Source organism: Agelaius tricolor, unplaced genomic scaffold (genome assembly GCF_023055355.1).
Source record: "Agelaius tricolor isolate 1412-34295 unplaced genomic scaffold, bAgeTri1.0.p SCAF_4, whole genome shotgun sequence".
Taxonomy (NCBI): domain Eukaryota; kingdom Metazoa; phylum Chordata; class Aves; order Passeriformes; family Icteridae; genus Agelaius; species Agelaius tricolor.
This window is the reverse complement of record NW_027269264.1, coordinates 12,354,797-12,370,351: the sequence shown is the minus strand read 5'-3', so window position 1 is coordinate 12,370,351 and position 15,555 is coordinate 12,354,797. Positions and strand designations below refer to the sequence as shown.

Sequence of the window (15,555 nt, the reverse complement as noted above, 5' to 3'; positions counted from 1 at the left end):
ATTTAATGAAACCTCCTACTTAATGTACCCAGAAACTGCTTCAAGAGACTTAGAACAATGTAGTTTATGTCTTTCCAAATGGGGACTACTGTGCTGTTCTGTTTCTTTCCTTAACTAATTAAAGAGCCATATCACAGGGAGAGAATGTACTCATTCTCCAGCCAAGGTGAAAGGAAAGCTGTAAATGTTTTATAAAACTTGTCTGATCATATAAGTAAATTTGTAATAAACTTGTAGTAAAAAAAATTTGCTAAGGAGACTCCCCACCACTGCCTTATAACTTCTAAGCCAGTTCCTCTGACACTTTCACAGAATCCATGTTTGTTGGTGTTGCAGGCTATCTTCTCTTGGTACATCATGCAGATCTTTAATATGATCTTGCTCTGCTTTACTTTTATCATCTGCATTTAGAAGAATGAATGCCTGCTTTTGGCCAGCAGACATTGCAAGTGAAGGAATTCACTCACAGCACTGGACAGCAGGGTTCAGCCACTTAATCCCCTCCCACACTGCACACATGTAGAATGTAGGCTTAAAGTAACTCAAATTGCTTTATGGGGCACTTTAGGAATATTTAAAACTGTCTAATGAAGCTTACCAGAGCTTACCAACAGGTCTACAGTCCCAGGTAGGCTGCTAATTTAACTGCTCTGTAACGAGCAAGATCTCCCTGTACAAGCCAAGACTGGTGCAATAAACATGCACTTGACCTCTCTAGTTTTTGGTCTGCATGGTCTCCAAAGAAAAATCAACAGTTTTTTGATTTACATAGCTACTATTGTCAAGCATACTTAACTTTTAAACAATTTTGAAAAAGACATGTGATTGAGCTCAGCCTCCTCAAATTTCTATGGATCTTTCTTTTAAATGTGTTTTTTCCTCAGAGGACAAACAGCTAATAAAAACCAAGACTTCTAATCAATAAGAACAACATACAAACTTAAGCCATTCCAGTACTCAAAAATTACATATAAACCCATGGGGCAGTTACCAGCTTCAGAAGAGTACCCTTAGCTAAGATTTGAATGATATGAAGATTTTCCTGTTTTTGCCAAGTAGAAAACAGTAATCTGAAGAGGGGAGGGGTGGAGGGGGAGGAGGGAGGGGGGACAGGGGAGAAAGACACAGAGAGAAGGACTTCAGCAAAAAATCCAAGTCTTAAAGGGTTGCAAACCAGTGCACCTGACATAGAAAGAAAGCCCCACATGTTATTTGAGCGACAATGGAAGTCAGTTATTGAAGTCAGCTGTTTGGGCTGACGGAAAGCAGAAGAGCATTAAAGGCAAGAAAACGTGAATCATAATTTGAGGGTTAGAAGTAGAGCAGCCTGGGACAAACTCAGCATTATTTAAAATGAAATCTGCCAATCAGTCAAAATCATTTGGATCATTTGGTTTTTACAATGTTTCAGTGAGTTCTGTTTTACCGTTGGGGAAACACCAAGAATTTCTGTGCTTGTGTCTTAATGCTAAACTGGAAGCCCCTAGGTTGTTTGCAGAGTCTCTTTCACTTTGATAAAAATTTAGAGCACTAGAAAAGACTTTTCCCTGACACAGACTAGTATCAGAAGCATCTCTACAGTAATGCAACCCATACTGGTGTTTTTCACATTCACCAACGCTACAGAAGTGCTTACAATATTAGACTAACATTCTCTAATAAAATGCACAGACTCTTGCACTGAAAGAAGTGGAGTCTGTGTAGGTAAAGAGCAATAAAATGCTGTACAAATAACTTTAAATCCTTTTAAATATAAAAGGACACACACAGCACTAAAAGCTGCTATTCCATGGCAGTAGTCAGTCACTGCACATCAGCTGTGGTGTACAAACCTACAGGCTGCTGGCAATTCCACAGCCTGGTAAATCTGTCAGTGAATCTACCATGCAAAGGAGGACACTGGCCATCAGAAACAAACTGCTACTAGCAAATCAAAGAGCCATGTAGTTGACATGTCTGTGGTCAGGAAAAATGCATGGAGCAGTCTAAAGTGAGCTCAGTCAAGCTTTTGTCACTACACTCAGCTGGAGCTCCAGTTTATCCAAAAGCCCACTAATGTTCCTTAACTGTTGTTGGAGAATTTTGGTGACATGTTCTTAAAGAGCTCAAAGAAAATACCAGTCCAACAGAATAATGAACTATTTCAGTCTGCTCAATTTCTGCTGGAGTAAGTGAGCAGTTTGATACAAACCTTCAAAAGCTGTTGCAAAACATGAACATTTGTTTTCTAAGAATAAAATCCTTTAAGATTACTTCTAACATAAATTCTACCCTCACCAACATTTGATTACGTAGGTTAGACAATATGAGAAAGCTGGAGCAAAGAACCAAAAGTCCAACAACCATACACACAAAAATCCCCTGTTCTCATGTTTTCTGAACAACTTTCACAGTCAGAGTAGCTGCAATGGCCAGTTACCAAACACAGGACATCCAGCTGATATTTTTTTGACAGCAATGCACAAAACAGCCAGGTCAGAAGTGACCACTGGATTTCCACAGCACACAAAAAGTGTTCCCCTTTTTCAGTAACACCTTGTTTGCTAGCCCACGAATTTATTGATGAATTTGTTATGATCTCTGAGGCTGAAAACCATGTAGCTGTTGCAAGGTGTGGGTAATTTTTCTGACGAGCTTTGCTTTTGTCTAGCTGTTCTTTTGCCAGTGTCCTCTGAAAAAATGTCCAGAGTTCATTTCTGTATGAAAGCCCTGGTGAACAGATTGCTTATACCACCTCCAGATGGCAAACTGCTTCACAGACTGCCAGCCCGCCCCCTACCCCCAGTAATTTTTGCTGCTAAAACCTAAAATTCATATATGCGGTACTTAACAAAAACTATGTGGAGAAGTGACAGTTGGTAAAAGTTGCTCAACAGATCTTTTTGTCTTGTACATTACTCTGGAATGACATGAGCTTTTTTTTTGGCAGTTCTTTCATATTGAAGGGGGAAGGTTCTTGAAAGGTAAAGTACTACCTCAGCACTTAATTAAAGAATACATGAAAAAATTTTCAATTATCAGCAATTTTTACTGCTGACACATCTGAATGTGAATATGTGCCTTGGTTGGACCACCTCATCTATTTGGCACTCCAGAGGCAGAATACAGATTTTCGCTTTATAGATTCATAAGAAATACCTCATTTTTCAAATAACTTTTCTTTTTTTTCTTCTTTCCTGAAAATCTCCTTTTATCAACAGATAAAACTAATGAGACCTTATCATCTCAATGGGAAAATAAGCATATGACCTTGCCCTCAAAAAGACTGTCATAACAAAACAAGATGTTTCTGCAATAAAGCCAGGTGATTTGTTTTGGCTTTGGATTTTTTGTTTGTTTGTTTGGGGGGATTTTGTTTGGGGTTTTTGTTTGTTTGTGTTTTGTTTGGGTTATTGTTTTGGGGTTTTTTTTTTTGAGCCAGCTAAAAAGGATTGCTTGGAGAGCTGCTGTGTGTTGTCCCAGAGAAGTAGTTCTCACTCTCACTGTACAAAACCCTGTATCTTTTCTCTTCATGAAGTGGGAATTTTCCCAGTGGGTTACAAGTTAGACTACATTTGCTTACTGACAAAGCTTTCAAGGGCTTATACTTCTCAGCAACATGAAAAGTTATGAACAGGATGACAAATTCAAATCAAAGCTGTTCAGTCAAAGAATACCCCTAACCTTCCTTCATAAAATTCATCTGGTATGTTACAAAACACAGTCAGAAAACAGTATTTCCAGTCTCTGAAAAGCTGCCAATTCTTATTTAAATTCAAAATTAGTGCAACAGTTCATATTCTTAAAAAAAATTAAAGTTTAAATTTGCCTAATACATTACTAAGGTACAAATGCTTTAGCATAAATATATACTTGCTTCAGGTGTCCCTCTCCTCTGAAGAGTTTACTATGGGAAGATTGCCGTCTCCAAAACAGAAGCTGGGATACTCTATCTAAACTGACTTTCCTCTACAGCCCACAACTGAAACTTAACAAATATTTGATTTTTACCTTCTGAAGTTAGTATAAATCAATTTCTGGTAAAGTGTTTTAATTTGAAAGGCCTCAAAAGTCACTTCCAAGTATTAGAAAAGGAAGCACTTCTGGAACAAAGATAACATTTTTTGAAGGTAGGAACTTCTCATTTCATGCTTCAGAGAAAAATGTTGACAGCTTTTTTAATGTGGAAGAAGTAATCTGCCATCATTGCTGATTACTATGGAAACAAGTCTGCTGTGAAAAAGACCACTGGAGGCAGTCATCCTGTCCAACCTCCTTGCTCGAGCTGGACTACCCAGAGCAGGTTGCTCAGCACTATGTCCAGATGAGTATCTCCAACATGGGAGACTCCAACATCTTCCTGGGCAACTTGTTCCAACGTGCAGTCCTCTCACAGTTTCCTGATGTTCAGAAGGAAGCTCCTATGTTTCAGTTTGTGCTCACTGCTTCTATTCCTCAATCCCACAACCAGAGCTGTCATAACAGAAGGGAACACAGCTACTACTTTCTCCTTTAAATTTCAGCTATTTTGGCCACTTCTTGAGATGGCACGCAATCCACAAATGAGGATGCAAGAACATAATATATTGTCCACTTGATTTAGGGCAAGAATATATTGAGGCCAAAGAAAATGAAATTATAAAATCATACTGCTGTCTGCCTATTCGGAGAACAAGGAAGAAAATCCATTAATTCCTTTTTTTATTTTTCAATGTGCATTTGCAACCTCCTCAGTTGCAACACCAAAATATAAAAAGGCATTTTTATCCTCAGTAGGAGGTAGTATACCAGAGGAAAGGAAACATACAGTAAAAGAACAGTTAGCTCCCCAACCCCACATGCTCAAACAATCAAAAGCCATGAATTTAGAAAACATGTTCAATTTAAAAGCTAACTTAGAAAAGTTCAATGCAAGAACTAGAAATGACTATGCCCTAACTCTTTCTTCCTCCTAAAAAAGGCATCATTTGGGAGAAACTTGCTGAGTAGGAGTTCTAAACCATTTTAGCAATGCACAATCAATTAATTCTGTCATGTATGTGACAAGAAATAGGAGCAGCTACAAACCTTGAACAGCAATAGTTCATTAGAACCTGCAAACCTTTTAAAAGCTTTCCACAAAATGCTCCCTTTTTTTAGCTTGCTGTTTTCTGAGAAGTAAGAGCAGCACAGTTACCAAGAGGAGGACCCTACATAACTGACTACAAAACAAACTGAATGTAGTGCCAAAGCTGTAATTATTGTAAACACAGAATTTACATACTTATCCAAATTGCTCTTACAGTAGAGCATTAAAGCCAATGGTACAATTTATTCATATTAAGGAAATTCATTACAACACTGTTCACTATCTGTGCTCTCATCTGAAAAAGCTGTAGTACAATACAGTGATCAAAACTATGGACTAACTACTGGAAATAAGCAAATTAAGTTTTTGTACAAAAATGCTTCTCTTCCAAAAAACCAATTATATATATTGGTGGACTCTTGCATCAAAGATTCAGTTTCTTGTGAACTTAAAAGTCTGATTAACTTCAAAGAGAAAACCTGAAGATACCATATGCTGAGAGAAGACAAAAGATAAGTTTCAGCACTGCTCAGAGAAGGGAGTCAAGTGCTATTTATTGCACATACTGACTGCTAGTTCAGACTGTCAAAACTTTGTTGTGAGGTGACACATAAGCAACAGAGACCTGGCCTTCACTATTTATTACTAGGCAAAGTGAGGAAAGAAGTTAAAGTACAATGTGAATTTTGCTTACAGTCAGGACAATCTTGTACGCTCCAAATGATGATATTTGATACAGAAATGACGGAACACAAAGAACCCAACTGTACAATCTTTCCAGAATTAATATGCTTTCTGATTCACTCCCTACATGAAAAAACATACACTTAATGAAGCTAATTATCAAGGTACTGGGGTGAGCACTTTTTTTCCTAACTGGTTATTTGCTTAATGTTCAGTGCAGCATACCTATGCTAGACAAAGTCTGCTACTTGAAGCTAGGCTAGGTGAGGGGAACAGCTTACCACATTCACTAGGAGGCTACAAAGGTGATGCCAGAGCAAGGCTTAAAAGGCTGGGAGAGAGTAGCTGGTAGCAGCAACACACTTAGAGCATATTTTAGTTCCACATTAATAAATTTCTCTTCTTCCCCAGCTTTCAGTGACTGAGGTGTGAAGATTATAGGAGAGCTGAATTTATAAAGGAGGCCGAAGCAGAGAAGCAAGAATCAAAGGTTATGCTCAAAGCCAGGAGACAGCATGGAGCAAAAATGATCAGGGCATGAAGAGATCATAAAAAGACCAGTACGTTTTAACTTAGAGAAGAAGTAACTAAAGGACACAACACTTAGGCCTAAAAACGAGAAGTCGTAGGTTTACATAACAGTATGAAAGTCAGTGATCAGACAAGGAAGAATATCTCAGAAGACTACAGGAAAGACACACTAAAATAGAAGGCAAAAGGTCATAGGGCATAACACAAGTTAAGGAAGGCAATTGTGCAAAACTTCTAAAAGAAATTACCCAGAAGGAGCTTTTACACAGGAAAAACTGGAGAAAGCGCTAAGTGTATCTCACATGAAACAGAGATCATAGAAGTATATTGTTCAAAATTAACAAGTATGACAGTAATTTTTGGGATAATCACACATCAGACAATTTTTGGGATAATCACACATATTTAACCTGCCATTCCCTAATTTACATAAGATATTTTAAAACTTAAGGCTTTACAGGGACAAGAAGCTGCACGTGTTGCTCACAGGAGAAAAACAGCAGTGGAAAAACTTCAGGTAGCTACCTGAATACTGAGGAGCTGAACTGTGATCATTAAACAATCTTTTCTAACTCAGAATGGAGGAACAGGAAAGTTATCCTATGTTTTCATGGCTGTAGCTGAAATTAAACCACACAACACAAGTTTTTTGAGTAACCCTTGGAAGCTCATCCTTGGAAGCATGCAGGGTTCGGTATCACACATAATTGCTTTAACTGTTCATTTTTCCCTCTCTCTTAACCCCAAATATGTAACAATTCTTTGCTTCTCTGACTAGATCTGCTATACCATTGTACAGAAATATCAAAACATCCATTTCTCCCACTGCAGCAGTTTTAAAAATTTATTTCACTCATCCTCCTTTGTATCTGAGGCATATTGCCAAATAATACAAGACTGACAACATGATATTAAATGTCTAGCCAATAATGCAGACCAACTAGCATGCTAATGACAATGTACATCTCACCAAAGACTTCTTTTTAATTGAAAGTGTTAATGCTAATCAGAGAGAACACTTCAGCTTCCTCATCCATCAGAAGACTCAAATATTCACTTGTTTCTTAAGTTGGACAGCAAACAGATGTTATGTATCAGAAAGCTTAGAACTCCAATCAAAGCTTATTTGGAAAACATGAAGGACATGGCTGGCACATGAAGTACAACAACTCCCCAGGGCGAATCCTTCTGCCTTTTCTCTTCCCACCAGCTCAACTGCAGATGCAAAATATAAATACTGCCTCCAGCATTTGGACTACTGCAAAAGCCCATACAAGCTTAGTCCATTCTCCTTTTGTGACACTACTTCAATGAGAAGTCAATATATTTACAGTAACGTTTTCAGAACATAGTTCACTTTGCCTCTAAAAAACGAACTTCTAAGAACAGGGAGACTGTCCTAGGTGTCTCTAATGTCTTCTAAGAACATTAGGACTGTCCTAGTCCTAATACTACCAGTTAGTAGTATTACTAACTACTAGTAGTACTAATACTAGTAACTAGGCAGTTATATTCAGGAGATTTTTTTTCCTCAATTGCATTGCTCAAATCTTACTTAAGAAATTTACAGTTATTTACCTTGAAGTGTAATTACCACATGCCTTTTCTTCTCTGATTAGAACACAAAGCAGACATGAGGCATACTTTTTGGTCCTGCTAATTTCAAAGAAGCAACAAGTTGATTTAGCTAGTGGACAGAACCCAGACTTCTCAAGCAGGTGCAAAAACACAATCTCAAATTGGAATACAGTAAACAGCTGGAAGTGTTCCTTAAAAAAAAACATTAGATTTGTGGGGGTTTTGTAAGATCTTCCAAACTCCATCCCACTCTATTGCAATTACAGCTTTGTACACTCTGGCTTAACAGAAAGATTTTCTATTAAGATATCTCTTAGGAATGACATGGAAAAAAGGCAATCCCAGCAGTGGAATGTGGAGTGAACACATTCCCAGAAAGCAGAGGATGGAGAGATCAGAAGATTCGCTAAATCATCTTGAAGAAGCAGTGATGGGTTACTATAAAAGCTTCCTAATTATTCAAAGCAATTAAAAATCAAGGCTGTTGACCCGGTTACTTATCATTTTAAAGAGGAAAAAATCAAATTTAAGTAACTTCATAAGTAGAAGCAAGGAGAGGGCCAAAAAATACCTTTAAGGAGATGAAAGGAGGAGCAAGAAGACAAAATCATCATTGAAATCAGAGGGAGTTACTCTGTGCAACCTTTGTTCCCACTGCCAGGGCATGACCTCCACATTTCCAGAATATCCTCAGGACATCTCTATTCAGGAGCAAGCAGAGCAGCACACTGCTAATAAAGTAAACATGGAAGACATGACCCAGCCAGTTCCACAGACAGGCAAATATGCTTGATTAAGTGTGGGCAGAATTGTTCAACTAAGGAGGGTTTATCCTCATCTGTCTAAAATGGTTCTGCAATTTATGGACAAGGCCTTCAAAGTTTCAAAGCAATCCATTTCAAAGCAATCCTCATTTCCTAGTCTATTAAATCAGCAACGGGCACGACCTGGGGTCAAATGGAAGAAAAATATACAACAGAATTATGACAGTATTTAACAATTGCAAGTGAGGAGCAAATAAAGTGACTGATGAAATACAGTGCCAGTAACTACAAAAGAGTCCACACAAGGAGAAAGATCATTCCAGCTACACTTGTGAACCAAAATCTTCCTTTTGCCTTCTCCCCTTCTGTAGTCCCGTTAAGACTACAGAATGAGACTGAACAATACCTCAGGGTTTTCCAGTACCTTGATAACTGCATTCTTAAGAACCTGTAATTAGTCAGAGAACACTGATTAAATAGATGAATGTGGGGAAAAGCAAGAAGATAGCACACAGACCTGGACTCTTCAGCTTTTAAACCGCTTGAGTATAATACTGCCAAAAAGAACGTTGATGAAGAACACTCACTGTGCCTCAAAAAAAGTCCAGCCCACTGAACACAGTATGCTTGGTAGAACTTCCCCCTCTGGAAGTCCCTAACCAGGACTTCTTGAAGCTTGGTAATATGATGGGACAGGTACAGTCAGCTTGTATTTGACAGATACTGGCTTATGACTAGCCAGTATCTGATGAAACAAGAACAATTTGCTCCAAAAGCCATTGTTCACCTTCTACAAACATTCCCCTCCAGACTTGCAAGGCAGCTGTAGACAGGTTCCAGGTTTTGGAAAACTCTTCAGTACTTTTGTGTGGTATCAGTAAAGCTGGGGCTTTACTGATAAAGAACAGGGCACCATCAACAGGACTGACAGCAGTCCTTTTCAGGAGAAGAAACCCATTAATAGACATTGTGTAATTACTGGGGACAAGCAGTTGTTCACAGTCCTAGTAGTTCCTATAGGACCTAGTAAGTGCCTGAACAAGGCAAAAGAACGTTCCTGATCCCAGGTCAGTTAAAATCTATTTGACACTTTCTGTAGTAGTCTGAAAGTAGTCTGCTTGATTACAGTTTTTTCTTTTCTGCAACATCTGTTTGCAGCACTTTGCAAAATACAGCCTCTCCAAGCACAACAGAAATGTAAGTAAAAGCATTCTGCACCATGAAGAAAAAAGCATGCCATGTTGTTTCCTAGTTCAGAAGCCCAATACCAACCCTATGATTTTCCTAGAACATGACCAAGCATCAGCTGTCAATTTCTAGCAGTATACAAGCACTGAGGGAAGGCTGAATTTCTTTAGATTGCTCAACACTTAGCACATGACAGACCCTTCATGGAAACTGAAATCAGAGAGAAGAACAGCAGATAACATTAGGACTACAGAAGTCAAAATAGAAGAATTTCTGGAGGAAATTATGGTTTTGTTTCTCTTCTTCCTCAAGACACCCAGAGGCGATGGATGGCAAGACAAGTTGGAAGACAGAGAAATATTAGGAATAAGGACCTGAATATCAAGGAAATTAACAAGGGTATGTGTGGCCAAGATTTAAGCGTGGGAAAAATGGAACTGCAGAGAGCTCCTGCCAGACACAAGCTCAACCTGTCTAATACTAGAAAATTTCCACTTCTTCTAATAGTGGGATGTTATAACATCTTCAAAATATCCTGTCAAGAGAGCCCAGCACAGAGCAGCGACTAAAGTTCTCAATCCAATCTCTCAGAAAGATTGAAAGCCTTGCTTAGTGCTCCTAATAGACCTAGGTCCAGATCTTCTTTCAAGAGACAGTCTGAGAGAGAAAAACACAATTCAGATTATTTAATTCAGGTATCAGTAGTTTGCCTCAATAAACCATTTAATTTAATGTTATTTCTCCTAGAATCAAATGACTAAGCTGTGCTGTGGATTTCTAGACACAGATCCTCACTTGTCTAACTGCCAATGTGCCTACATTGTTTTCATAACAGAAGCAACACCTTATTATGGGAAACTCTCTAAGTTTTTACAGGAAATTGTTTCTCTCCAAAAATGTCACCCATACTAAAAAGCTTATGAGAATGAATAAGTTGAAAATAAGTGATGCAAAAATGTTTTTAATTAACAGTTCATCTGGGGGAGGAAGTGCAGTCAAACGCTTAGTATGACAGGGCTAATACATTTCTGTGAAATGATAACGTGGTTCTGGGTGATAAGGGCAATTCAGGTTTTCTGCTTTTCACTTGATATGAAAGAAAAGCTGTCTAACATTCATTATAAGCCTTGTACATGGTTTATATCATATTTGCTTGTGCATATCAAGTACCAGACAAAGAGCAACAACCCTGTACTATTACTGTAAAGGGGGAAAGCACTGTGGCTACATGAGCAAACCATACAGCAGAGTCAGGTAAAAATTACATTCAGCAGCTGAGGCTGACATTTACCAGCCTGCAAACTTATGCTTTGCAATATTATTTAGGGTCAGGCAGGAAGGATCAGTACCTCAAATTGAGAGGTACTAGCTTCAGCCCCCTGATTTGTGAGGATTATTCAAAATTGCAGTTACAGACTGCATAAGCTATTGACTTTGATTCATGGACAATCTGGCTTTTCTTCCTGAAAAAAAAAAAGTTTACTCTCTTTTTCTCTTCCTCCCAAGTTCTCAAGTATATGTACCTTCATCACTGATACTCTATCATTATTTCCACATGGTGAATTTTTTTAACAGCCAAAAATTTAAAAAATCAATGCCATCACTATTTATTTACTTTTACAAAGCACTCATTTGTGTTTACTGTGTACCTCCTAGTAGCCCTTTAAAGAGTATCAAAATGGATTGTAATAGGTACAATGGATGATGAAAGGAGGAAACAAATACCACCTAGAAGTTACTCCACAGGCAGAAAAAAAGTGGTTGCAATCTCTTTGCTTTCTTTTCTTGATCCCATGTTAGAGCAGCACTACCAATGAGGGAAGCACTTCCAGATTTCCTATGTACCGTAGGTATGTATCTGTAAGAACACCCAGTGGACCTGGACAAGTGATTTACCTCAGTTAGCACCTACTGCTAGTGTTAAATTGCAGCAGTAGATTCTAAGGTGGTCAGAAGCCAGGTGATAATGTGCAGCTATTTCTGCTATTCCTAGCTGCACCTTAAGAATACATAAAGCTATTACTCTAGAAACACAGTTTTTGGGATATTCCTTGTATTGATTCTACATAGCTAATAAAAAAGTAGATGCCTGATGACATGAAGTAGAGAAAACATACATGCACAAGCCAAATGCTTTATGAACTCTGAAAAGACCAAGGCTGTCCTTATCTCCCTTGAGCACCCAATGCCAACCTAACACACCAACCAAACCAGCTCTTGCACATGTCTTGATTTCGCCTTATTCTTTTGTTTGTTCCAAAGGTCCACAGTATCACACTCAATAAAAGGAAACACTGAAGCACTTCTAGCAAAGGGTTCAGATGGTGTTCTTTAAAGAGACTGCTGCATCATCAGGGTGAAAGCTTCACAGAGGGACAATCTACCTAAGAGCTCCTGGAGAGGCTCCATACACACTCATTCCAGTGAAAAACAGATCCCTTCAAATGCAAATCAGAAAATTTTCTTTAAACAATACAGATGTCTTTGATCACGTTGGAAAGCCTAGAAATGGGCACATTTTCACCACAGTACAAAATACAAGCTGGGTCAGCTACAGCAACACCAGTTGATTCCTTCAAATACCAGTTTTTCCTTGGTATGCAAACCAAGTGCTACTTGGAAAGGAGCACTTCCTTACACACACTAGGACAGAAGTCATTTCCCTTTTCTCCTTACTCATAAACCCATGCACTCTTCCAGAAATATGGTTTCACTGCTGAGTAAAGTTTATTACTCTCTATTCCTGTCAACAACCTTGCTGACCTCTGTCCTTACATGAAAATATGTTTTCAAAGCTCCCTCCATTATTGTGATGGATGCAACTGCTTTCTGAAGTTTACTCTGAACATCACAGCCACTGATATTTTACCAGAGGATGGGTACTAGATAGAAATAATCCACCTGAAAGATTGTTGCAAAAACACTCTCAAAAATCCAGGTACCAGATTTACAAAGACAACAGAAAAAGTGCAAAAATTTCAATCAAATGGCAAAGCAGCAGGTCAGTCATAAGTAGATTTAACTGAAAATCACAGATTAGTCTGAACACTACTGTTTCCATTCCATTTATACAGCTGGATTATTTCTGCAGCTTTGTTAGCTCTGCAGTTGCTTTCTCTCCAGTGGCGGGGGGGGGGGGGGGGGGGGGGGAACCACACAGCCAAAAAAAAACAAACCCCAAACCAAACAAACAAAACCCAACACATAAACATCACCCACAATTTTTTGAAATCCTCCAATCTTAGGTTGAAAATTTGAAATCCCCAAAAAGCTAAAAAAAGACATGATACATGAACCTCTATCTACATCAAAAAGTTGTGGTTTAGCATTTTAATTGGAATTTCATTATTGTATTTTTTAATAATTCCAGACTGCTCCCCAAAGGCAAACTTACAAGTATAAAGAGCATCTTTATTTCTGACACAAGTAATCTAGTAGGATTCACAGCCTTTATCTATCTCCTTCTGTATATATTTATACTTCTTTTTTCAATATAATGGCTGCAATGCAGTTCACTTTCAATTTTAAATGCAAGTTATAGGATGTGAAACCCAGAAAAACTTGCCTTTAGGGTCAACTACATTACCCTTTTCAGCTGTAGAAATTTTCTAGGCAGAAAACTGTTTAAGTCATAAGCAATCACCATCCAGAAAATAAAACATGCTGAATTCAGTCTACTTCCCTGCATTACCCTTTTCACCCAATTCATCATATAACTCATCTTGCTCCAGGACACCCTATGGAAATAAGTTGTGTTTCCTTCTTCAAGCAACCGTCTTGGAGCTGTGGATAAATCATGACATCAAAATCTTTGTGTAGACAAAGGTCAGATAACACATACATACAGGCAATGTTTGTCTGCACTGGTTACTTATGTGGATAATTAGAAATTTTTTTCAGACCGTCTTGTGTGGCAAGGTTTTGGTGGCTGGCTACAGGGATAACATCCGTCAGATGATGTCAGAAGCTTCCTCTATGTACAAGAGCCAGTGCAGCCAGCTCCAAAACAGAACCACCAGTGGCCAAGGCCAAGCCCATCGGTGACAGTGACTACATCTCTAAGAGAACATACTTAAGAAGGGGAAAAACTCCTGCACAACAGCAAAGTAGACCTCAAGGTCAGTGAAAATTCTGCTTCAGGCACTGGAGCAGAAATTCTTCTGCAGCCATAGTGCTGAGGACTATGATGAGGCAGGCTATCCCTCTGCAGCCCACTGAGGTCCACAGTGCAGTAGAGATCACCTGCAGCCCACGGAGGACTCCACACCTGAGCAGGTGCCTGAAGGAGGCTGTAACCATGCTGGAAGACACACTAGGGCAGTTCATGAAGAACTCCAGTCCATGGGGAGGACTCATGCTAGAAAAGTTGGGAGACCTCACAGAAAGTACCTGAGGAGAGAGGAGCAGCAGAGACAAGTGTGACAAACTGACCACAGCCCCCATTTTCCTGAGCCACTCAGATGGAAGAGAAGAACAATCTGGAGCTGAAGTTGAACCTGGGAAGAAGGGAGGGGTGGGTGAAAGATGTTTTAAGGTTTGTATTTATTTCTCATTATCCTTCTCTGGCTTCTCATTGGCAGTTAATTAAATTAATTTTTCTGAACCAAGTCTGGTTTGCACTGACCATACTTCCTGAACCTCCTGTCATACTTTTTCTGCACCATCCAGATGAGGAAGGTAAGTGATTAGAGTGGCTTTGGTGGGCACCTTGTGTTCAAAGTTATCTCATCACAACATATCCTCCTTTCCCCACTGAATTTTACTTTAGTTTCTATATTGTCTCATATGTTCTGCAGAAATGAACTATACTCTGGAATTTGCTTCATACCTCCTAATTCAGTAACATGCTACAGAGGCAATGTGGATTTAGTGTTTCCTTCTCTGTAGCTGCCAATTCTCAGCTTGTGATATCCTCTTTGACTTAGTAAGGTAAAGCATGTCATTGCTGGGTGATCTTGCCTGGCTAGTTATCACCCATTCTCACTCTATTCCATCAGGAATTCCCACAGCCCCATCACACTCTTACCTTTCTCAAGTAAACAAGACCCAGCTCTCCCAAATACTCCTACTACCATAGCTCCTTGTGCTCCAACTGATACTCATGGTAACATCTGAAAGCAAAAGCAGCAACACAGATGCACGTCAGCCAATACCTGCAACATATCCACATAGCTCACCAGTTTTCAGTTGTTTGTCTAGCAGCTTAGCAGCCAAAATACCCCTTTGACATGAAAACTTTGAGAAAGAGGACAAGTTACTGCAGTTATATATCCAGGTCATTTTAAGAGACTAACTTCTTTTGGTGGGGATTGGTATCACCAGTATTTTTATACAACTGAACAAACTACCACTGTTGCTCTTAATGAAGGCATACCTCTTTCCAGTCCAGAACACAATATATATGTAACGGAGAGTTCAAATGAGTAACAACCTTGTGACTTGAGATGTATCAATTTTTTGTTTCAGCACACTACCCTTTTCAATTTCAACAGCTTCTGTGTTATCTTCAAAGCAAAAACAAAGATTTCTAATAGCCTCTCTGTAGTAACGAAGATCAGCCACTGGACTTCTGGAAGAACTTCTCCTGCCCTTCTCTTTACAAATACAGATTTCAGAGTACAATAGCACATGACTTGTTGAACATCAGCATAAAGAGTGAAATCAACACAGACCAGTAGATCAGACGTTTACTCATGATACTTGATTTGCAAAGTTGAAGCATTGACTATTTGTGGTTGATGCTGAGAATTATGTCTACACTTC

The 15,555-nt window shown here is 38.9% G+C and overlaps 1 protein-coding gene across 1 annotated transcript in view; it reads right to left on the bottom strand.

The window, feature by feature from the left end:
- Positions 1–15,555, bottom strand: part of RNF38 (ring finger protein 38) — a 104,053-nt gene that overhangs the window by 77,468 nt on the left and 11,030 nt on the right. The gene's annotated exons all lie outside the window — the stretch shown is intronic.